Consider the following 25,445-nt stretch of genomic DNA (forward strand, 5'->3'; position numbering starts at 1 on the left):
AAGTAGTACACAGGTGTGTATTATTGTGATTCATTGGTGGCAGGTAAGACTCCAATTAAAATTAGCCAAGGAGGGGTTCCTGGGTGGCTCCATTAATTAAGCCTTGGACTCTTGATTGCAGCTTAGGTCATGATCTGAAGGTTGTGAGATCGAGCCCAGTGTCAGGTTCCATCCTGGGCATGGAGGCTGCTTTAGATTCTCTCTCTCCCTCTCCCCCTCTTCCCTTCACCCCCTCTATCCCTTTCTCTCTACGAAAAAGAAGCTAAGGAAAAAATAACTTTCAAGATAAAAGGAAAGACTCATATAATCTGGAGCAAGAGTGTAGCCAGGCCTCTGGAGGGCCTAGAATCAGTCATGGCACACCATCCTGATACTTTTATTGCTGCCCCTTGGCAGCATGGCTGCTTCATTCTGCCTACAGGCCCATTTCCTCTGCCCCTTTGATCTACATGGCAAACACGAGAAGGCCAGCCCACATGTCCAAAGGTTGTCTCATTATAACTGGATAAGGAATCCCAAGAGACTGAGCCATTCTGTCAGTCTTTCCCTTCTTCCTTCATCACTATTTCAGTTCCAACATTAGCAAATGAACTCTAATTGGTCCAGCTTAGACCTCATGTCTGTTCTTGGTTCAGTCAGGGGAACAGAGTCACACTGTATAGAATGGCTCTGGGACCAGGACCTAACATGTGGGGGAAGCTGACAGTAAGGAGAGTTCATTCAGTGAATTTCTAGAATTTGTTCATTAGCCAAATTTGTTCTAAAGTTTGGTCCTAAGCAAGCCATGACACCATAGGAGATGCCTTGAGTTCCTGTGGTTCTAAATAGTGCAGGGTGTCATTGTTTTCCTACTTTTCAGTCTTTTCTCTTTTTCCCCTTGCAGTACTCAGAGCTCTGATGCCCCAGTACCTGCAAGCCTAAGGAAAGCAGTCAATGTATGACCTCCTCACCCCTGGTCTGAACTAGACTGTCTGCATTTTCAAAGAGAAATAGGAAAGGACAATGTAGTATTTAATCTAAGGGAATTAAGGGTAATGTCTGGACCCAAAACAACAATAACAAAACCCAGGCAACCAGCCAACCAACCCCCAGAAGTCTTTGTTGTGAGTAATCATTGATTTTGATTCTGAGTCAGACAAGCCTTGGATTTCAGAAAAACCAAAAGGGCACAACAAGCTTGGAGACTGAGCCAGCCAAGAAACCAGCATTGTCATTTGGTTTAGGCCAGATGGCAGTCTTGAAAATGTTCCTAACATTGGGGCAAATACAAAGATACTATTCAACCTCATCACCACCAAAGACTACTTGTTAGGCAACTTATTGTTTTGTCTCTATTGGAGGTTTGCACAGAATGAATAACTAGAAGTGATGTGACAACTGGTCTGAAACCACCTGAGGAGTGACAAAATAAATTCTGTTGCTTTTTGTAGGTCGTGGAAAGACTAGAATGAGAAGAATTCATTGTATTGCCTGGATGTTAAGTACTTATTAGTGATAATTGGGCCGATAGTGTTTTCAGGCCTGTTTCTAAAAGCCAGAAATACCTACCAAAACACCACCACCAATAAGGAAGCTGTGAAGTGGATGAATTTTGCAGTCTGTGACCTATGCCTCCAAGCCCACCTCACTCAATCATTCAACAAATATTTATTGATTGCCTACTATATGGTAGTTACCGTGCTATCCTCCAAAAAACTCTCACTTAAAAAATCAATAGAGCCTTAGATTTAGATGGGATTTTAGAAGAGAATTGAGACCACCCTATCCAGGAATGCTTTTCAGTGACATCAAGTCCTCTACATTCAAAGGCAGCACCCTCCAACAGTGGTCACCTCTCAGTGACAAAAAACCCTTACATATATTGTAATGAAACTTCATTCCTCTATTTCTACCCATGGGTATACTCTGCCCCATGGAGAGCACAATCTCATTCCCGCTTACTCATGACAATCTCATAAGGTTTGCAGATATTCTCACCTTCCTTCAGGTCTCCTCCAAGGTGAGCATCCTCAGGGCTCTTGGATGCTCTTGTGAAATCATAGGAGCATTTCTAGTTGCAGGTGTTTCCCTTCAAACATGACGCTCCAAATTGGACCTAACAATATATAAGGCAGAGTTTAGTGGGAGTGTTACACTAGCATAGTAATATGGTTTGCATTTACTTTGATAATTATTTTGAGCATATTAAGTTTGGATTAACTAAGGCTCCAGAGGGAAGCCAGATCTCTCCTATTTTCTACTCCTGCTATTGATTTCTTGAATTCAGGTACAATAGCATTGTAGTCAAAGAAGGCTGTGCTGATTTCTGATTGTTTCTGAAACCAATGAGCACAAATCTGGTGGCTTAACACAACACAGTTTATTATCTTACGGTTTTGTAGGTCAGATATCTCACAGGAATCTCTCTTGCCCCAAATCCAGATGTCATCAGGGTTGTGTTCCTTTCTGGAGGCTCTGTGGGAGAATCCATTTTCCTGCCTTTCTAGGAACTGGAGGCTGCCCACATTTTTTGGCTCGTGGCTCCCTTTCTCCATCTTCTAAACCATCAATGTCACATCTCTCTGTGCCTTTCTTCTATAGTATAATCTCCTTCTGATTCATCGCTTCAGACTTATTTTTTCATTTTTAAGGACCCTTGTGATTACATTGGGCCCCTCCTGGAAAAAACAGGGTAATCTCTGTGTTTTAAGACCAGCTGATTAGTAACTCCAGGCTGGAAAGGGGGCCTTCTATTACTTTTGTTCCCTTTTAGGAAGGAGGGGGAAAAATTGCCTAGAGCCTCCTTACCTCCCACAGTCATCTTCAATCATGTTACTGGCTAGAATTTTGTCATTGCCCATTCCTAACCTAATCACTGGCAAGAAAAAGAAATGACCATGATTGGCTTTGGCTAATCAAAACGTATTCTATAAGGCTGAGGGTGGCCTAGCTTCCCAGGAGGAGGCAAGTGGACCTCTGACACCTAAATCAAATTCAGTTTCTGTTAACCAGAAAGACGCAGAAAATTGCTTTTGGGTATACTTTAGAATGTCACCCTGATAATGGCCTAATAACTTGAAGGAGAGAGAATGAGGTCAGGAGCGTGAAAGCACGAGAGAGGTACTTTTAAATTATTTTTGCTTTTTTCCCTCCCTCTTTTGAAAAGAGCAAAAAAACACGAGAGATCTAGAGAAAGGAAAGAAACATATCTCTCTCTATATATATTTAAAGATTTTATTTATTTGACAGAGCAAGAGATCACAAGTAGGCATCGGGGAAGGCAGAGAGAGAGGGGAAGCAGGCTCCCTGCTGAGCAGAAAGTTCAATGTGGGGCTCCATCCCAGGACCCTGAGATCATGACCTGAGCTGAAGGCAGACGCTTAACCCACTGAGCCACCCAGGCACCTCTGAAATGTGTCAATATGTCTTAACTATTTGGGTGTTGTATCAGTCAGGTTTCAATCAAAGGAATACACACACACACACACACACACACACACACACACATATTTAAGAAATATATTTATACATGTTATAGAAATACATATATGTTTGGATGTATCTAAATCCCTAGTTCTCACAGCTATATAAAGTCACAGGCCTGTAGCAAATCTCTTGATATATATGTTTATGTACATATGCGTATATATATGTATATGTACACCTTTATGTGTATGTATAGATGCACACATACACACTCAAAGGGATTTGTTACAGGGATGTGACCTTAGGTAATTGTGGGAGCTGGTCAGGCAGTCTCTGAAAGGCTGTCATCTCCCATTTGATTCTGGAACCCGTGGACACAGAACGGACAGGGAAGGGAACATGACTGAAAAATGAAAACTGCAGAAGAGCAGGAATGAGCTGGAACTGCAGGCACAGGCCGCATCCCTCAGGGATGAATCAAAACTTCCGTTGTCTCTGGTCTTTCCTTAAAGTTGACCGAATCTTACTCAGATTCTTGAATTTAATTTACTCAGGATTTATGGCTATTCCTCCATTTTTCTCCCTATATTTGGACTTTTTCTGGTTTAGGAACACTGGCAAATTTAAACATTAGAATTGGTAATGCCCATTGATTAAGGGCCTGTACTTTAAGGGCTTCATTTTCTGACAGCAGAATAAGAAAAGGGACAGGGTTAGTTTAACTATTTATATTTTATGTGTTATGTCAGAGGGTGTGTTATTGGAGGTTTATGAGTGATTTGCAAACTCCTGAGACATTTGTTTCTCTTCCATAAACAGGAGCCATATATTATCCTGTAATAATCCTACTTACAGTGCATTTTCGGTTTGGCCTTGCTTTTAGGTCACTAGATTTAAAATTTATTTTTATTTTTATTTATTTTTATTTTTTAAGTTAAGTCTATCATCAATATGGGGCTTGAACTCACAACCCTGAGATCGAGAGTCACATGCTCTATTGACTGAGCCGGCCAGGTGCCCCTTTGGTCACTAGATTGAAAGATTATAGTTAGGATATCAAAACTCCTCTGTCTAAATTCTCTTGGTTGATAAATTGCCAATTACAGTATTTAAGGCTAAGTGGCTATATCCTTAACTCAGATTAATGGTCTCCTAAGACAAATATTAGCAAAAAATGTTTAAGTTATACTTTTAGGCATTATTAACTATAGTCATTTGTTTATTAACAGTATCATGTATAACTTAGAAGCATTTTTTCATAAATCACTCATGTTTGAATTAAGAGGAAGGGAATCAAATTTACTGAATGCCCAGGATTTGTCTGTTGCATGCTAGGTATCCTCATCTCACTAATTGATATTACAACCCCATGGGGAGTAGCTTTCTAGTTTACAATGGAGAAAACCATGCCTAACAGTGGTCACTCAATTGCCTTCTGAACTACAAATGGTGGAGTCAGGATTTGAACATGATTCCATGTGGTTCCAAAACTCTTTCTTTGGGGGGTTGCTGTTTAATTAAAAAAAAAAAAATAAGACTGATCCTAGTAAGTTTTCATTTCCTTAGTAGTGTTCATTATAGATCTACTATAAGATAATGTGCTTTAGTACATTGATTTGAAATGAGATAAAATGGTAGAGTGTGTTTGTATGTGTGTGGATATACATATATACTCATGTACACCCTCACACACACATTATCCTCTTAGGAAGAGGGATTATCTAATTCCGCTCTACATTAATAATATTAATTCTACACTAAAAGGACATGTTACTACAATAGCACTTTCCCCCCTTTTTCTTTTATTTTAAAGGGAATTATTAGTAAGGTGTGTATTTATATATATGAACTATAATATTAACATTTTTATCCTAATATTGATGTCTGCTGATGACATTCAAGATACCCTTCTTTTTATTAATCCCATACTAAACTTAGCTATTGCAACAAACCATGATTATCAGGATTCTTTTTTTTTTTTTTAAGACTTTATTTATCTATTTGACAGACAGAGATCACAAGCAGGCAGAGAGGCAGGCAGAGAGAAAGGAGGAAGCGGGCTCCCTGCCGAGCAGAGAGCCCGATGTGGAGCTCTATTCCAGGACCCTGGGATCATGACCTGAGCTGAAAGCAGAGGCTTAACCCACTGAGCCACCCACTGAGCCACCCAGGCACCCCTATCAGAATTCTTATGTTATTATTCTATCACCTCCAAGAAGGTACTTAATTCTTTGTATTGTATTTCTAATTTGAAAATGAAGAAAAGAACTGGCTGCCCAAATCAGCTTTTTCAAAACCAGTGCACCCACTCTTGGAAGTTTTCTTTCTTTTTCCTTCTCTTTGGCTCTTTTTTCTATTATTTTCAATTATTACAGAGCTTTAATGTATTTAGGTGTCATTAATTTTGAACCACACTTAAAAAATTTAACTTGTGAGTAGAAGTAAGTACTTAAGACTACATAAATTCATATTGCTATTTTCCAAACATGTTCATAAAACATCGTCCTATTCTATTGCTCTGTTGTTCAAATACCAGCTAACACTTTTTATGGTCTACAAAGACTGAAACATGCTTGGATGAGAATGGACACATCCATTTCTTCTTCCACGTTGACACTTGGCTCCAGTGATGTCAAAGGCTACCATGTCAGCCTCTGCTAGCCACACATGCCAATTTAGAATTGGATCCATGCTAATGTATATTGGGGGGTAGGGGAATGGAACTCAGTAGTGACTTCAGAAAGTGAGGATGTAGACCTGTTCTATGGCTTATGGAGTGAGGGAAGTTGGGGAGGGAAAAAGAGTTGAATTTTGTGTGAGTTGCTGAATTTTGTCCCTTAGAAGCAACAGTTCTGGGTTTCTCTTCTTTGTTTGTTTCATGCAAGGACAGAGACACAGCTGACACCCCTGTCCAGTGCCCAGGGCAGAGACATCTATCATCTGCATAACAGAAGTGTTGTCAGGGCAGAGACCTTCCTCATTCCCACCGCTTGCTTCCATGAAGACTGTGGCACTAAATATTAGCTTCTTTTAGCTTCTTTCCATATAGATTCTGTTCTATTTATAGTTTCTGAATCACCTAGGACTGAATTTCTTACAGAAACATGGAGAGACAGCATTTTTACTTTAAAAGAAGTTAATATTTTGCATTTGTGAATGATTTCCAGGATTAGAAATTAAATGTAAAATTGTGCATATGATTTATCTGTTTGTGGCTTTTTCTCTTTTTGGGTAGATTCTTGGCTTATGGTCATGCTTACTATTTTCATAGCCACATACCTAGATTTTGAAAACAGTTAACATACCTAGCCAGAAATTTCTATAGTGGTTTTATTTCATGGCCAAATCATTCAAATAACTTGCCCTAAATTTGTTTAGGAAGCATATTGGTTAAATAAAAGCATAAACTTAAAATTATATACTATTCACCTATTAAAGTGAATGAGATCAATCACTATAGTAACTAGGAAAAAGCAAGTGGCAAGAGAATATATAATAAGTTTTTGTCTTAAATATCTCTATATATGTACAAATAACACATAGTGATCTCTTTGTATGTCTGTAAAAAAAAGGCTGAATAAAAACACTGAATTCCTACCCTCTGGAAACATGGGTTTATGGGGGCATATTTTCTTTCTCTGTTAGTGTATTTCGAAAATGTCTCAACTTTTAATAATTATCATGTGTTTGTTTCAAAATAAAAGACATGCTCTATAAAATACCCTATTCTTTTCCCCTTTGCTCCTTCACAACAAGTCAAGAGGCCCAATCAGGGCAAGTATTGGGTCTGAGATCCTGAGGGATCTGAAGAATTATGCATAGGGCATCCCTACTCAGTATATTTTATCTGAAAAGGCTCATCCTGACCAAACCATCAAGCCTAATTAAAAATGGAAAATTCAGGGAAGGAGAGGCCTCTCTGCACGCCCCAGGGGAGCCATTCTTCCCTGGCTCCCTCCTGATTCTTCCAGTTCATTAGCTAAAAAGGAGTTAGAGTAGTTGTCTCTGGCCACAGCTGCTGCCTTCTCGAGTGTCGCTCTGATCTGGTCAGCAAACCCCTGGTGGAAAGAGCAGTCTCTGAGTGTTCTGCCAGCCCTGTCTGCTGGCTGCCTCTGAAGCAGGCCTGCTGGCTGGGCCCACCCTCCCTCAGTCTCCCTCTCCTCCTTCTCCAAGCCATTGTGCTGTGGATAATCATTAGGAAACATGAGAATTGAAGGGCTTTATTCTTCAGGACAGGCTGTGCCGGGAGTGAGGCATTCAGGGCTTGGGCCTTACTAGGTATACCCCAGACCTGAGATCTTAGAGATAACCACGGCCAATGACCTTATTTGGGTGAGGACATCATATACCCCTGGCAACTGCGTTCTATACTCTGGGGTGTATACATTGTGAAAGAGACTGCTTTTCTTTGCTGTGTTTTGCTGTGAATCTCAGGCCCTCTTTCTGTGTTGCTTGCCCTCACTGTGGCACATGGGAAGCCCAAGGGTGGACACAGGATTGAGAACAAGGATCTTACTCTTTTGACACTGGCAGGGTAAGATGAGTCACTTAGCAATTAATCCCATATTGTACACGTGGATCAGGTTCCAGTGTGGCGGCAGCATGCCTGAGAATGGAAATGGAGGAGGATTTGGAGAGTCCAGCGAAGACAGCAAGTTCAGCTTTTCAGAAGGGTCCTTCTTGGTTTTTAACTCCAAAACTGTGCTCCCATAGATCACATGCCGGCACAGTTAGAAAATTACAATTTACTTTGGTAATTTCCTGACCACTAACTAGAGTTTCTATAGTCTTGATTCTCTGGCCTTCACCCCTTTTAATGATCTGAGGAAGGGCTGCCCCAAAAGACATGGGGCAGACAAAACCAAATGCATTTGTGTGTGTGTGTGTGTGTGTGTGTGTGTGTGTGTGTGAAGATAGCCCCAAGGCGCCTGGGTAGCTCACTTGTTAAGCATCTGCCTTCGGCTCAGGTCATGATCCCAGGGTCCTGGGATCGAGTCCTGCATTGGGCTCCCTCCTCCACGGGGAGCCTGCTTCTCTCTCTGCCATCCCCCCTACTTGTGTTCCCTCTCTTGTTCTCTCTCTCTATCAAATAAATAAATAAAATCTTCAAAAAAAAAAAAAAAGGAGAAAATAGCCCCTTTCTTCATTTAAGGCCTAATCATGCAACTTCCTTTATATCCTAGTAAAATCTTTAACTTCCATTCTTGATAAGAAACAAATCTTCCATGTCTTGATTATAAGATAATTTTAGTGCTTTTCTTGTGTTGTTGTAAAACGAAGTATTTTATTTTTTTGGAGAGAGGGAGTATATGTGCACATGAGCAGGAGGTGGGTGGTGGGTGGTGTGCTTGCATGCACTTGACTGGAGGGAGCAAAGGGAGAGAGAGAGAGAGAGACCCTTTAGGAGGCTCAATACTCAGTGTGGAGCCCGAAGCAGGGCTTGATCCCATGATTCTGAGCTCGTGACCTGAGTTGAAATCAAGAATTGGACGCTTAACCAATTGAGCCACCCGGTGCCCCTAAAACAAAATATTTTAAAAACATATCTGTGGGTAGCTAATTCAAGTAGGGTAATCTCTGTATTTAGGTAGAAGTAAATTTCACTGAAGAAGTTATTCTCATATTTTTCCTTCTTTCTTTCAAGTCAAGGAATTTGTTGCTTGTGGTAGAGGCCACTGGAGGTCCACAATCAGACCTTATTTTTCAGCCTCTCTTGCAGCTCGCTGTGGCCTTCTTTGCCTGTGGGATATGAATGAAAGTGACTGTTCTTCTAGGCCTGACCTGTGAACATCTCCCATGGGCAAGCCCCATTCTCTTCTCCATTTGTCTGCTAAATGGAGAGATTCAAAGACTTGAAAGAGATCAGAGTTACAAGATAAAGGAACCTGAGTCCCAGATAACTTTGTGGAGTAGAGTCCTGCTCATGACCCTAATTGGACTGTGATGTGAACAAGAAGAAAACTTTTAACATGGTGAGCCACTGAAGCTTGTGGATTAGCAGTGAATCTCTCCTAATTTAAGTGAGTTACTCTAAACTAGGGTTCAAAGGTGCTTTCTCTGTACTTTAATTCTTTTCAGTCATAGGAAATACTATGGAAGTATTAATGTTCTGTAGTTAGGTCTTCATTTAGAGAGAGAGCTAGTTCATGACATCAATAACTCTCTAAGGCAAGCTTTTTTTTTTTTAAATAGCAATATCTTATGGAATATTTATGGGCAAGCCCTCAGAGACTGTTTACACTAGAGTGCTCTTATTATCAAGGGCGAAGAATTGACTTTCCATGTAGTAAGACTAAGCACAAATTAAAATGCTCACTTTCTTCACTTGCAATGCAATGGTCAGGGGTAAAGGAACATTATTATATCATTTCTAAGATGCCTTCCAGATATGGTGTTCTGAACCTGTAAGTTTGCTTGTAACAGAAGCTGACTATTATGAAAAGAAAAAAAAGTTTACTGAACAGATCTGTGTAGTTCACACAATAACAGGAAAAAAGGATCTCACAAGTATAGAAGCTATGGTAGCTCCAGGCACCTCAGTCTGAGGAGCTCGTGAAAGTCTCTTTAGCTGCCATCAGAATGACTGAGCTCCACTTATCTTCCATCTGTTCCTCTCTTGCCCAATATTCCATCTCCTTGGGGAGAGGGTCAGATGTAGACTGTTGACATGCCTACTGTTTGGACAGGATAGGGTGTCAAAGCTGAGAGACCCAGGAGTACCATAAAGAGGGTGAAAAGAGAGCATTCCCAGCAGAAAGGCGGGATTCTAAAACAAGCCTTCGAAAACATGGAAGGTGGTAGCAGGAAAAGGAAAAGCAAGGTGATAGGTAGAGCTATCACTCTCTTGTTCAGATGTGTCCTCTGAAGGATGTGTGTCCTCTTTCTAGTCCAATAAATGTCTGAAATAATTAAGGTAGGTCAACACAGAGAACTTACATATCGAAAACCCTCATTTATAACTAAATGAGTTGCCAATTATTAGAATAGAAATAGGTGTAATTATTAAAAGCTTAAATATTTTAAGTATTTTTAAAAATATTATAAAATTTATAAAATATTAAAATATTTTACTATTTTAGTTTCTCATAATATATATGATATTTCTGGGCATATATTCCAAAGAGGTGAGCTGTAATTATTATAAGCTCATAATATTGTGAATAATTGCAGTTTTTATTGTGAATAATTGCAGTTTTTAATATTGTTGAAATTAACCACCTTCACAGGTTTAGCTGAGAAGGATCTTTGGATTGACAGCAATTTTTAAAGTCATTACTTCATTTTAGTAAGAAGCAATGTTTAGACTCATTAGCATCTGAGGTGAAAAGGACAGTGAGTAAATCATATGAAGCCTGTTTATTGATCCTTGAGTCACTGAATATACACTTCACCCAGCTTCCTCTAATATTACCATTTTATATATGCATGGTTACAGTAATTTTTTAGTGGTTGAACATGAACACAGTCATTTAGACTTGAGAGACACAGACTGATAGTTTAAAACAATGGGGTTTTGGGTTCTGACAAACTTGGATTCAGGTACTGTATTCCAGCCCTCCAATGCTGACATTTTTTGATGCTGGGGGAAGAGATGGCCTTCTTGATCTCAGGACAAAGTGTTTCCAAATCACAAGCAAGGACATGGAGAAATTATAAGGAAAAAAATAAAACCAACTATAGGTTGCAAAATATGAGTGTGTATGTGCGTGTGTGTGTGTGTGTGTGTGTTTAGGGGGTAATCAGATAAAAATACAAACTGAATAACAACTCAAGCTCCCCTGTACTTTACCTTGGAAGGGATTCCTAGTACATGAAGTTCAATAGTCTGGATCCAAATAATCTGTTTAAACCAGGCGGGACTCAGATCCTTGATGGATTAATCTGCTCCCATCATTTACTCTGATGAATGTCCCTGGGGAAGGGTAACAATACAATACTGGCAGCATTTCACCTCTCAACAAAAATCTGCTTAAAACCAGATGCCTGGTAGCCATATGACAGACGCTCCACCCAGAAGAGGGACTCCCCTCAGGGACCCAGAAGAAGCACAGATGATTATGCTGCATGCCTGCTTCTGAGCCTAATGGGCAGGCTGGGAGGGAGAGATGGAGCCCTGAACATCCTGGAGGTGACACCCTCTGGGCCATAAGTGCTCCAAACAGGGTTTAGCTTCAGCTTAGCAGCTGTCCCATGGCAGCAGCCCTTTTTGCCATATGGGGGAGCCATATTTTGGCATGGAATTGGGATTATCAGGCTGGTAGAAACCCCATCCATGTGAGTGTGGGTCAGAGGCCTAATTTGAGTCAGGGAGAGAGAGATGAGAAAAAACACTGTCAGTGTCCAATTGCCTCTTTTAAAAAATTATTTTATGTTAATTCAAGGACTGTTATCTGGTCTCCAAGCCACAGTAGGAGTGGGGAATCAGTGTTTGTCACCATCAGAAGCTGTAATAAGGAGAAGACGATAATAAGGGTTGGCCTGGTAAAGAGTTTTACCAAGAGGAAATGCTTGCCCATGGATGTCCATCAGTGGTCACTGGAAGTGTCACAAAATGAAAACATGACCATTCAGTAAAGAAAATGGTAGTCATATATGAGGCAAGTGGCATTTTTATGACAACTACACACCCAGATTTGCCATGGGGCAGGAAGCGCAGAGGCTGAAGCTTGGCGGTGTTTCTGCTTTGGTGGCTATGGTGGGACACAGGACTAGAGGGTACCTTCTTTGCCTAAGTAATATGGAAGGGGTGGGCAGAAGAGGGATGATCAAGGGCTTAATTTATTGTGGTTAAAGATGGAGTCATTGGCGTTAAAACATATTGGATATTTGAGCTCTACAGAGGTGGTAGACATATAATCATTTTGACTAAGCTTAGTGTTAGGAATGTTCATGTTTGTGGAGATACTATATGTAGTCTTATTTATTTGTCATTTTAAAATATTTTATTTATTTATTTGAGAGAGAGAGCGAGAGCAAGAGAGCATGAACAGGGGGAGGGGCAGAGGGAAAAGGAGAAGCAGACTCACCACTGAGTGCAGAGCCCAACATGGGACTGGATCCAAGGACCCTGAGACCATGACCTGAGCCAAAGTCTGACACTTAACTGACTGTGTCACCCAGGCATCCCTGTAGTCTTTTATTATAGAAGAGAAGTGCTAACATTTCATATCAACAGAAGTATTTTATCTAGTGGAGAAATGGTTGCAAAAGAAGGAATTTCATTTATAGGGTAGGCTCTTCGGGTGGTTTGTCTCAGTTTCTTTCTTTCTTTCTTTCTTTTTTTTTTTTTTGCCTCAGTTTGTTTGTTTATTTCTTTTTTTTTTTAAGATTTTATATATTCATTTGAAAGAGAGAGAGAGACAGAGAGAGAGAGAGAAAGCACACAAGCAGGGGGAGTAGCAGAGGGAGAGGAAGAAATAGGTTCTCTGCTGAGCAGAGAGCACAACTCGGGGCTCAGTCCCAGGACTCTGACATCACGACCCAAGCAGAAGGCAGACACTTAACTGATTGAGCCACTAGGTGCCCTGAGTCTACTCTATTTACTCACAGAGTCTGGCAAAGTTGAAGTTAGGTAATGAAAAGAAACAGACTAGTGTTGAGATGCCTGCTAGAAGGAAAAGAGCCTGCTCCCCTTTGGAACCTGACAAAGGTGGATATGAATTCTCCTGTCAGGTTATAATTGGCTGCAATTTACTTGATTTTATAATTTTGGTTTCTGTCATTTTAAATAGGAACAGTAATGCCTCTTTTGCTGGTTGCTAAAAGATTAGAGATGATGCATATACAGTGTTCGATATATACTAGGAACTAAGAAATTGGCAGTTATCATTGCTTGCTCCTACTTTCATATATTAGTCTTGAGGACCAGGACCATGCATATATTTTTGTATCCTGCTTTAGTTGTAATATGGCTGAGCACAAAGTTGTCACTCAGCTATTAATAACAGTGGTTATCATTTACTGGCTTACCATGGGCTGTGTGCTGGGCTGTGTGCTGTTCTAGGTTCTTTATATATATACGAACTTTTTAAACAACCACAAGATGAAGAAGACACTCTTAGGGCCTTGAGTTTACAGATGAGGAAGTAACTTGTTCACAGTCACACAGTTTGTGACAGAGCTGGGATTTGAAACAAGTAGTCTAGTTGCTAGTTATTATCTACTGGTCATAGATTAATGAGATCATAAAGTTGAAAGAGGAAATAGAAGTTGTATAGCTCAACCTTATGCCCCACAATGAGAATTGCTTGATATTTCTTTCTTTTTTTTTTTTTTTACAATTTATTTATTAATTTATTTGACAGAGAGAGAACACACAAGCAGGCAGAGTGGCAGGCAGAGGTAGAGGGAGAAGCAGGCTCCCTGCTGAGCAGGGAGCCCAATATGGGACTCGACCTCAGGACCCTGGGATCATGACCCAAGCTGAAGGCAGACACCTGAAGGACTCAGCCACCCAGGCGCGCCTTGTTTGATATGTCTGAGAGATGGTTATTCAGCTTCTGTTTGTCTAGCTTCAGTAACAAGGTGCTTGATGACACAATGAGGCAACCCTTTCAATTGTTGGGTGACCCTTTGTGGGAGCTTTTGAATATTAATCTGAAACCAGCTTTACCTTTTCCCTCCCCATTGGTCTTCTAGTTTTTGAGGTAATCCGAACAAGGTTAGCTTGCTGTTCAACATTGCACCTGTTTGCTATTCGAAAACCACTATCTCCTCTTTTCTAAAACAGCAACTTCACTTTCCCTCAGTGGTGACTCATCATCCTGGTCGGCCCTCAGACTATCTATCTCTTTTTATGTGGGGAGAGTAAGAGAGGACAATTATTGTCCATCACTAGTCCCATTGGATCAGGACCCACCCTATGACCACACTTAACCTCTGTTACCTTCTTTTAGGCCCTCTTTCCCAATACAGTCAAATTGGTGGCTAGGGTTTCAATGTAGGAATTTTGGAGGACATGATTCCACTCAGAGCATCCTATAACCATAAGTTTGTGGCTGGGTTCTGGAGACCTGTGATGGGGAACCAAAGCAAAGAGCTGTGGCTGCCCAATCTTGGGCTGCAGGGCAGTGTGGGAAGAGTCAGAACTGCCCCTCTGCCTTCAGCGGCTATGCTCCCTGTCTCTATAATCTCACCGAGCCTCTGAGGTTCCCCATTCTTGGTTTTGAGGAGCTGCGATACTGACAAGATGGGTACAAAAAGAAACACAGCTGAAATCTTTTATTGCCTCAATAACTCTGAGCCTCACACCTAGGGATTTTTCTGTCTGTCTCATATTGGGCATTTTGCCTTCTTGCCATAGAAACAGATGCAGGGAGGGCAGGTTATAAGCTGGAGCCCTTCATCTTGAGGGCAAAGGGAGCTCTCCCAGGACCTTCACTGCTGCCAGGATGACTGTGGAGGCCTGCCAGAGGAGTCCCAGCAGCCTTTGTGGAGAAGCTTAAGGGGAGGTGATCCACTGGTCCTATGACCCAACCTGCTTCAGTCCACAAGAGAGTTAGGACAGGACAAGCAGGGCATCTGTCCATTAGGATTTTCTAGATTACAAGTGCTAGAGAAAGAAACCTAAATTGCCTTCCGTAAGATGGAATGTACTGATTCACATATAGTCCACAGGCAGGCTGAGCTTCTCTAGTGCAGTTGGGTCCAGTGCTCAAATATTGTCACAGGGATCTGTCTCTAGGTTTGCTTTGTCTGAGTGTCAGCTTTGCCAGCTCATTTTGTGGGTTCATATCCTCATACTACCAACTCCAGAGGAAGACTAAACATGTTTTCTTGGTTTCGACTAGTTTATGTGCCATTCTGGAACTAATCAGTGTAGCCACAGGGACAAAGATATGTTGTTATTCTAAAACAATTAGGGACCCCCCAGAACTAGGATTGGCGTCAATCCCATGGAAACCACATGACTGACAAATAGTGGAGGGTGGTTTCCCAAAGGATATTTTGGATTCTCTTTCTCAAAGGAAACTTTGGATCTCTTGGAGCTTTTGGAAATGGCTGTTGGACAAAACAACAGGTGTTTACAGAACATTTCTGACATGATCCCCAAAACAAATCTGTAGTCACTGGTCCTAGAATGTCCTTGAGAATTTTAATAATGTGTCACTTTCTCTTCATACTCTTATTACAACAATATGTTTTCATATACTGGAGTATAGAACTGTAGTATAGAACTGTAGTTCACTTAGATTCTCTCCCATTTGTTTCTGAGATTTCCACCACAGTCTTGTCATTCATGCCCATCCATCCAAAAACAAATACTTATTAAGTATCTACTGTGTTCCAAGGAATGCTAGATTCTGGGGATTTTGCAGTGAACAAGAGAGAGATAGTTACTCTCGTCATGGGACTTTTTGAGTCTAGTGTTCCAGTCCCCTTATGAAGCTTCTGTGCTAGTACTTGTCCCATCTTGTCACGTGGCTCAGGCATCTCTAGTCTTTCTCAGGCCATGGCTGCGCACATTATGACACTGACCTTGGTATGTTCTTTACTGTGCTGTGCCACTTGGAGAGCAGCATCTCCCTTTAATTCACAGTATGTCAGAGACTGCATTATGCTCTCATATATGCAGGATTGCGGTTATCACAATTGTCATGAATTTTATGTATATTTATTTGCTTATTATCTTTCTCTCTAGACTACTCATAAGGATAGTGACTATGTCTATCTTATTCATCATTGTTTTCCTTTGCCTAGCACAGTGCCTGGAATATACTAGGTGTTCAGATACTAGGAAGATCTGCTAGATTGTCAGGTTTAACGAGACTACTTCAGGTGGAGGAATGATGAAACAAAACTACAATACCAAAGGAATCCTGAAACAGTTACTAGGTGTGTGTCTTGGTCGACGCAGACTGCCATAATAGAATACCATAGATTAGGTGGCTTAAACAACAGATTTATTTTCTCACCATTCTGGAGGCTGTGAAATCCAAGATGGGTGCTGACCAATTGTGTTCCTGGTGAGAGCTCTCTTTCTGACTTATACATAGCTTCCTTTTTGTGTGTCTTTACATGGTGGAGAGAGAGAGAGAGAGCTTTCTGGTATTTCTTCTTGTAAATGCATTAATCCTGTGCAATAAGCACACCTCCATGACTTCTTTTAACCTTAATTACCTCCTTATAGGCCCTGTCTCCACATATAGTCACACTGAGGATTATGGCTTCAATATGTGAATTTTGAGGCGACACAGTTCAGTCCATAGCAGTGTTGCTAACTTCACAATCTGTAGCTCTATAGTACCTTCAGGGCCTTTCTAGTGTCCATCTTCCTAGTTTCCCACATACTTCTATGTGTCAGAGGCCAGCTAACCCTACCCTGGAGTGCTCAGAGTATGTCTACTCATAAGAATCTAAGCATACTTCCCCCAAGACCTAGAAACCAAGTGAAATTCCTCTGCTCCCAGTTTAAGGTTGGCTTTCTCAGTCCCTATTTTTTTTGTCCAAGTCTCTGTCTCATTCAGGGATTGGGATTATCCACTCCCTTTAGGGGAAACTTATCCTCAGACTATAGCTTCTATATGAAAAAAAGATAAAAGTGTCTCTAATGACTATTTCAAACTCAGCCTAAAATGAAAATTCTCTACCAAACAGTCACTTATATTTTAATTTTGAAAGTTTTGTGTCATTTATTATTATTCTTCAAGAGAAGTTGGTGGGTGTAACCAAGGTTGCATTCGAATTTTTTTTTGTTTGTTTTGTTTTGTTTTTTTCCCAAAACAAAGGATCTGCCTACCCCAAAGGGAATTCAGTTTCCTGTATCTGGACAGATAGAATTGCTTTTAGCACTTAAATGGCAGCCTTCCCTTCAGATTTTATCCATCAGGACTTGGAAAATCTTAGGAATGGCCAAAACTCACATTATACTTACATTTCCTGAATCTGGTATTGAATCATATACTGTAATATTTTTAGTCTCTGAAGCTAGAGCTCTGTATTTATGACCCATGATGGCTGGAATAAGGGAAAAAACTGAAAGTATCCTAAAACTGCCAGAAATGTGTTTTCTGTGTACATAATGAGTGGAAGCAGGAATAATATTTCGAGCATAGTTTTTCTTTGCTCTGACAGCCCTCTAGGTCATCTAGCTATAATGAAAAAACTGACTCCTGGTTGCTTGGAATAGCCTTGAATATTGGTAAAGTCAACCAAATATAAATACCTCAAGCTAGGTGGTAATTGTTTTCTTTAGTAATGGAAAGTATATTTTTTGAAGAGAAAGACAAATTTTTAAAAGTGTTTTTTTCCCCTACCATCCTCATTTATTGATTGGTCTGGGATTTCTATGGAGAATATTTGACGTGACTAGTAAGGGTTTTAAAGTTCAATGAAGAAACTGCGTAGATGGGACGCCTGGGTGGGTCAGTTGGTTAAGCCGCTGCCTTCAGCTCAGGTCATGATCCCAGGGTACTGGAATCGAGTCCCGCATCGGGCTCCTTGCTCCGTGGGGAGCCTGCTTCTCTCTCTGCCTCTGCCTGCAGCTCTGCCTGCTTGTGTTCTCCCGCTGGCATGCGCTCACTCTCTCTCTCGCTCTCTCTCTGACAAATAAATAAATAAATAAATAAAATCTTGGGGGAAAAAAAAAAAAGAAACTGCATAGACCATTAATAGCTTAAAAACAACAAATAAGAGTAAAATATAATTTCCAAGCGGTTGAGACTGGTTATTATCTTTTTGGTAATAATAGTAAAGATAACAAGTAACATTTATGTAGTGCTTTAGACTTTACAGAATGTTTGGTAGTTTACCATTAGGTCGATTTTAGGGATGAACTCTCTGCTGAAGCCCAAGCTAGTAACTGCAGATCTCATCAATCAGATAATTTGTGGATATTCATGGTGGGGTGGGGCTTCTGCTTCTGCTAGGTTTCTCCATTTTGTCTGCCCTGCCACTACCTGCCTCCAGCATTTCTGGGGGCTTCTGCTGCCTCTGAGACCAAAGGGATGAGGGAGTCTGCCACCAATGAAGAAAGAGCTGTCTGTGAGGATAACCATGTTTTCCAGACTGAACACAGAACTGCTAGCTCAGATTCTTATACTAATGCATTCATTCTGGCTCACCGTCAGCCCGTTTGATGGGTGTTTGCTAGTACACACCCTTTCGATGCCACCAGATTCTGTACTTTTCCATTACCTCGCTGAGGCCCACTGTTGGCAAATACTGAACTTGGTGAAGTTAGGAATCTAGAATCAGGAAATCCGTTCCTGGAGGAGCCAAGGGAAGTTTTAAGACCTGTGAGCCGTGACTGACCTTGGGGGACCTGGTAATGAGATAACGATGATAGGTTTTGCTCTGAGGGCGCTTTCTTCCAGCACCATTCCCAAGATCACTACTCATGTGTGTTGCCTGTAGAGTGGGAGAGACCCAAGCTTTCTAGCCATTTTCTTGCCTGCTCAGAGAGCTCTGAGTAGAACTGCTCCTCCCCTTGAGGTTCAGCCAAATGGAACCTTCTTTGTGACCTCTGAATTCCTATTTCTGAGGAAAGAGGAAAATGCTGGGTTATGGGGAGATCATCGGGCCTGTACAGAAGACAGGATTTCTGACTATTCTCAGGGGGCAGATTTTTGTCCCTCTTCTGTACGTTAATAAAAATACTATCCAGTAGTGGTAAGTCAGAGTCTTCTTTATATTTCTTATTTAATTCCTTTAAGTTATCCCATTAGGATGTTTATTTTGTTGTGTGTTGTCATTTTGGTGTGCTGTGTTTCCTTGGCTGTTCTGAGTTTTATATATATGTTATTTGGACGGGTGTTCTAGTATTTTCATACATATATTTGTTAACTAGAGGACAGGCTTTCCCTTTTGGAACTGCTCTTATTGAAAGAATGTTTCTTTATGTGTGGTTCATGGTTAAGCTTTACCCATTTTTGGCTCTATTTGATTGTTTTCTTTTTAAACATATACCCATGTATATATTATTAAATAAACTTTAAACTCTCTGTTCCCCAAGGGAAGCCACACACACAAAAGGAATGCAGAAGAAGAGGAAATTCCAGAGCTTCTGTGTTCTTGGTTACTTTCTCAGACAATGGTTAAAATCTTTCCACAGAAATAAACTCTTGCTTGTGAGGATGGGTAGAGGAACCCATCAGGTGTTTTAAGTTTATTTTCTTGGTTTCCCTCTGGTCATTCTCCCAATCTTTGTCATTTTCCCCAGGTTATCCAGGACCAATGTGGACCTCTCTTCCAGTTAGTTATGTGGGCCTTTGTGTTCATTGCCTGACTCCTGAAGCATGATATTGAACCTGGAGGATTTGGGAGTTTTGAGGGTCAGAGAAAAAAGTTCTGATCTAGGCTAAAGTTTGAGATCACAAGTGCCCAGAACTCTTTTCTTTTCAAGTACTGAATGAATCAATGTCACTGTTGTCTTCAAACTTCTACCAGCTTCTTTCATTAATACCTTCTCCTTTTGATAGTGTCATAAAACTGCTGCACCTAATACCAATGGAGATGACAACTTAGAGGACTAGCAGGGAGTATTTAACATCCCTTAGCATTTGAGCTTCCTCAAGTAGCCAGGTTTGCTCAATTTCTTATTGACCCAATGCCTGTAGAGTAGTGCTTATTTGCTTGGGAGACTTTATCTACTTGGTATAGGGATAGATAATCCATAGCACAAGAAAGAATGGGTGAGGAGAGCATTGAACTTGTTGCTGCCTTCGCTGCTGCCGCCCTTCTTCTCCTCCCCTCTTTTTCCTTTTCTCTCCTCCTCCCCCCTCCTCCTTCTCTTCTTCTTGAGCTGTTATTGTTCCGTCTACCTGCTGCTCTGGCAGTGATTACAGGGGATTCTGCCATGGTGGCTCCTGCTGCTACTGGCGCTCCTAGTACTAGTAGCAGCAGGATCTAGTACTAGCACTTCTTTTGCCATTGCGAGTCACTATTCACATGGTCAGTTCTATGCTAGATGCTGTAGGAATTAAATAAAATTCATTGTCAAAGACTTCAAGTGTTTATCATTTACATAAGACTACCCTGAGAGATAATGGCTGGCCAGCAAACGCAATAATTACCATTTATTTAGCACCAATATGTGCCAGATGCTTTACATAATTAGCTCATTTAGTTTTCTGACCATCTTAAGAGACAGGGCTTACTATTAACCCTTTCCTGTAGATCGGGAAACTGTGTTCAGGGAGGGCAAGTCATGTTCCCGTGATCATATAGCTACTGAGTGACAGAGCTGGGTTTTAAATTTTGGTCGCTGGGCTCTGAAACTTATGCCATTTTCACTAGGTTGGCCCATAAGTCTTGAGATGTTGAAAGCACATTCTCCTCTGTTAGTTTGGCAGAGTTTTTAAATAGTGTCCAGAAACAGCAGGGCCTGTGTTGTGAGAAAACGGAAACACAGAGTCGATTTAGACCCTCAGAGCTAGTTACCAGGACGGAGACTCAGGACTTCCTAATTCTCAGGTGTTGTTCTGCTTCGCTATGGAGCGACAGTGTTTTACTGATTCTGTATTTATAAACCAACCCTGCAAATTACCACAGTCCCACAGACTGAAAATTAGGACAGGGGGACAAGAGTTCTACCCATTATGAAAATTGTGTCCTTCCTTGTATACTTGCCATGCCATGACCTTTGCACAACTGCATTCACTTTGATCAGCAGCATTGTCTTTATAGCACCTTTGCCCCTGAGCAGCATTGGAAATAAATGTCAGGTCTGGTGGCTGAATAGTTTGGAGATATATGTATTGCTTTGCTCAATGAGAATTTATTGAGAATTTAGTCTCTGCCCACCAGTGTCAGATTGTACCAAGTTTTCTTGGGCAAGATGCTTGCAGTTGGCAGCCTCTAAAGTGCAAGGAATTGTTAGAGGCTCTTTAAGGCACAGTTTCTTCTCCGTGATTTGTATGTGGCTCTACATATTGGGGATTCTTGGAGGGAGCACTTCCTCTTTTTTCCATTGCTGGCTGAATTCTGGGCTGCTCCTGGGGAATTGAAGTGGTGAAGGTAGGATGCCTGGAAGGGTATGTTAATGAGGGACGGTCTGTGTTCCAGATGTAAATATAAACATTTTGAGGGTTATATCTTATGCCTTGGAGTTTAAGGGTATAGGCTCTGTAGGGAGACTACCTACTTGGATTTAAGTCCTGGCTCTGCCACTTACCAGCAGCAAGACGGGCAACTCTGGATACCTCTGTTCCTTATCTGTAACATGAAATTGAATACTTGTCTCCAGGATTCCTTTATTTTTTTTTTCTCTCAGGCTTCTTTAAAGAATAAATGAGATAATATATATTCTAGCAGTGCCTGTCATATAATTACCTATTATAATTATTATTATAGTTTTTTCCTCATTTCTCAAAAAGTAGCTCACATTTGACTTAAATATTTGAACGCCTTACTCTATATAACTTTTCTGTATATGCCGCCTTTGTAATTTAGGCTGAGTGTGTATTTTTATTTTTATTTTTATTTTTTAAGGATTTATTAGAGAGAGAGAGAGAGAGAGCACACGCATACAAATGGGGGGAAGGGTAGAGGGAGAGAAGCATCAAGTAGACTCACCACAGATCACAGAGCCCAATGTGGGCTCGATGTGGACCTCGATGCGGAGCTCGATGCAAGTTTTAATCTCATAACCCATGAGACCATGACCCATGAGAGGTCACCTGAGCTAAAACCAAGAGTGGGACACTTAACCGACTGAGCCACCCAGGTGCACTGTAGGCTGAGAGTGTATTTTTAAAAGGTAGCTTTTAGATACAAGGAAAAATGGGAGAAATATAAGAATTTATAGAATAATGGAAGCGCACATTTCCAAAAAGCCCAGATAAGAAGGAAATATTTGGAAACTCTGTTAGAAGACTAGCATTCAGAGTATGCCTTTTCCAAGTTTAAATTCTGAGTGGCTCCACATCCCTCTTACTTCCCAGATGGAGACTTCTTTAAGGCACATTCAAGATCCTTTTCTTCTGCTTCTCTGTCCAGCCTTATCTTGCACACTCCCCCACACCTTTTATAAGTCAGGTGAACAAGGAGAGTGTATGATCATTACAACTATGTCATTCTTAGTAGAAAAACTCAGAAGTTCCTCTTTTAGCCATAGCAAGTTTGTAGTGATTTTTTTTTAAAGATTTTATTTATTTATTTCACAGAGAGAGATCACAAGTAGATGGAGAGGCAGGCAGAGAGAGAGAGAGAGAGAGAGAGAAGCAGGCTCCTTGCTGAGCAGAGAGCCCGATGTGGGACTTGATCCCAGGACCCTGAGATCATGACCTGAGCCGAAGGCAGCGGCTTAACCCACTGAGCCACCAGGTGCCCCCTGTAGTGATTTTTGATGTACAATTATTATACACTTATACTTCACATAGTGCAATGGATTTACTCTCCATTATTCACATGTGAATTATTTAGTTCAGTGGTTCTCAATTCTGACTGATCACTAGACTAATTTGGGAGGCTTTGAAAAATACATGTAATAGTTCAGATATTATAGTGGTTTATTTCTTTTCATTTAATAGTCCACTGTGGATATTTCTGGTTGAAGAGCAGTTCTCTTCCACTGATGATGCAGGGTTGTCCATCCTGAGGGCTAATGGATTCCATCTCTGATTGTCTCCTGGGTATCATCCAGTTTGGTAGACCTTTCTTCCCTTCCCCATCGGAGTTTACCTTTTCCAGGAAGTGAAAACATAGATGGACCTTGAAGGCATTATGCTAAATGAAATAAGTCAGACAAATGTTGTAGATCTCACATATATATGGAGTCTTAAAAAATAAACCAAACTCACAGAGAACAGGTTGGTGATTGCCAGAGGTGGGGGGTGAAAGGTGGGCAAAGCGTTGAAGGGGGTCAAAATGAAACTTGGCATAAATGCTTTGCTCAAGGACATACACTTCAGTGAGTACAGAACCTAGAGAGGGATTTAGGTTTCAAAGCCTACATTCTTAACAACTTTTTTTTTTTTTAAGATTTTATTTATTTATTTGACAGAGAGACACAGTGAGAGAGGGAATAGAAGCAGGAGAAGCTGGAGAAGGAGAAGGAGGCTTCCCGCAGAGTAGGGAGCCCAATGTGGGGCTCCATCCCAGGACACTGGGATCATGACCTGAGCCCAAGGCAGATGCTTAACCACTGAGCCACCCAGGTGCCCCTCTTATACAAGTTTATACCTTTTCTCTTGCTCCTTTCCTTCTCTTTGCTTCTGCCCTTCTACTTTCCCTTGCTATTTTTCTTTTCCATGTTTTCATTCTTCCCTCCCTTTCCCCTGCCTTTTTTCTCTTCCTCTTTCTATCCCTCTTATTCCCCTTTCTCCCTCTTTTTTTCTCTTTTCTCTTTTCCCTTCCCCTTTACTCATTCTTCCTTTCCCTCTTTCTTAAGACACTTACAAATGTGGCATTTTTCTTCTTAGACTCTCATAATGTTACTAGGTAAGTAGAGCAGTTATTCTTCGTTTTACAGATGAGGAATCTGAGAGATGTTAAATGACTTGGCCAGTTTCCCATGGTTAGTTCATGTTTGGGCTTCAACCTAATTGTCTTCCCACTAGTCTGGTTAGTGCCTGTCTCACAGCATGCACTGCCTTGCAGGTATCAATGGTTGCTGATGGCAGATGGTGGTACCTCTCCTCCAAAACATTCATTAGCTTCCAACTGAGTGGAGTGCATCCTGAGGTCATTTAGGAGCCAGAGCAGGTTTGTGAGGGAGACCATGGGGCAGGTGGGACTTGGATTCTCCTCAAATTCCTCCATCTGAATAACATTTACTCATAAAGCTGTCTCCTGCAGCAGAGGACCCAAACGGATTTCAGAAGCCACCAACACATGTGAGCCCTACTTAGCAATCAGAAGTAGCACCTCAGAGTGGAGCTTCTTTTGGGGGTGGGTTGGTGTTGGTATTTACCTTTTTCAAAATCACCACTTGAAGTCCCACGTGGATAAATGGTGCCGGCTCGTTTTTCCTTGAGGCATCATCTTTTTCTTCAGCGTAGCTCATCTGGTACAGCGTATTAGTGACATTCTGCGGCAAATGACTCACAATTCAAAACAATAACTACTCATTACTGTAGTGCTGACTGACCACAGCGGTTACTGTCTACAGTTATGCCACACTTCTCGGGTATTTAAAACATTGAGCCAAGAGCCAACACACCAAGTGAAACAGGCCCTGAAGTATTTTCACTTTATAATTGTTAGGAGAAAGGTTTATTTCTTGGCCAAATCCCACACACGATCTGGATGTCTTTTTATTGTTGTCATTGCTATTTTCTTTTCTCCCTCCAGCTTTACTGAGGTATAACTGATGAATAACATTGTAAGATATTGAAAGTGTACAATGTGATGATTTGATATATGTATATTTTGTGAAATGATTACCATAGTCAAGTTAATTAACATACCTATCACCTCACATAAATTACTTTTGTGTGTGTGTAAGAATGCTTAATATCTACAGTCTTAGCAGATCTCAAGTATACAATACCAAAAATATTTACTCTTTGACTATGATCTCCCTCCAAGTCCTGGGCAACCACCATTCTACTCTCTGTTTCTAGAAGTTTGGCTTTTTTTTTTTTTTTTTTTTTTTAAGATTCCACATATAAGGGATACCATACAGTATTTTTCTTTGCCTTTTTCTACTTAACATAACCTTCCAGGTTCATCCATGTCATAAATGGCAGGATTTCTTTCTTTTTTATGGCTGAATAATAATATGATGATGATGGTAATAAAATACACATACACTTGTATGTGTGTGTATATATATACACACACACATGTGTGTGCGTGTGCGTGTGTGTATATATATATCTCCCACATTTCTCTATCCCTTCATCTGTTAATGGACGCTTAGGTTGTTTCCCATTGTGAATATTGCTGTAATGAACATGAGAGTGCAGCTATCTTTGAGAGACTAATTTAATTTCCTTTGGATATATACCCAGAAGTGGGATTCCTATGGTAAATCTATTTTAATTTTTTGAGGAACCTCCATACTGCTTTCCATAATGGTGGTACCAGTTTACATTCCCACCAATAGTGTATAAGAGTATAAAGGATTCCTTTTTCTCCACATCCTCACCAACACTTGT

At 40.8% G+C, this 25,445-nt stretch overlaps 1 long non-coding RNA gene across 2 annotated transcripts in view; it reads left to right on the forward strand.

The window, feature by feature from the left end:
- Nucleotides 1–25,445, forward strand: part of LOC116862804 — a 76,499-nt gene that overhangs the window by 25,921 nt on the left and 25,133 nt on the right. Inside the window, exon 1 of one of the 2 annotated variants that reach the window (XR_004381707.1) lies at nucleotides 18,646–19,014. The exons of the other annotated variant lie outside the window; for it this stretch is intronic. This is a non-coding gene — a long non-coding RNA (uncharacterized LOC116862804). Of the gene's footprint in view, nucleotides 1–18,645; nucleotides 19,015–25,445 lie in introns of those variants that run through there. 2 annotated transcript variants of the gene reach the window in all.

Source organism: Lontra canadensis, unplaced genomic scaffold, assembly GCF_010015895.1.
Source record: "Lontra canadensis isolate GAN:19392208 unplaced genomic scaffold, GSC_riverotter_1.0 scaffold336, whole genome shotgun sequence".
In the NCBI taxonomy this organism is placed as follows: Eukaryota; Metazoa; Chordata; class Mammalia; order Carnivora; family Mustelidae; genus Lontra; species Lontra canadensis.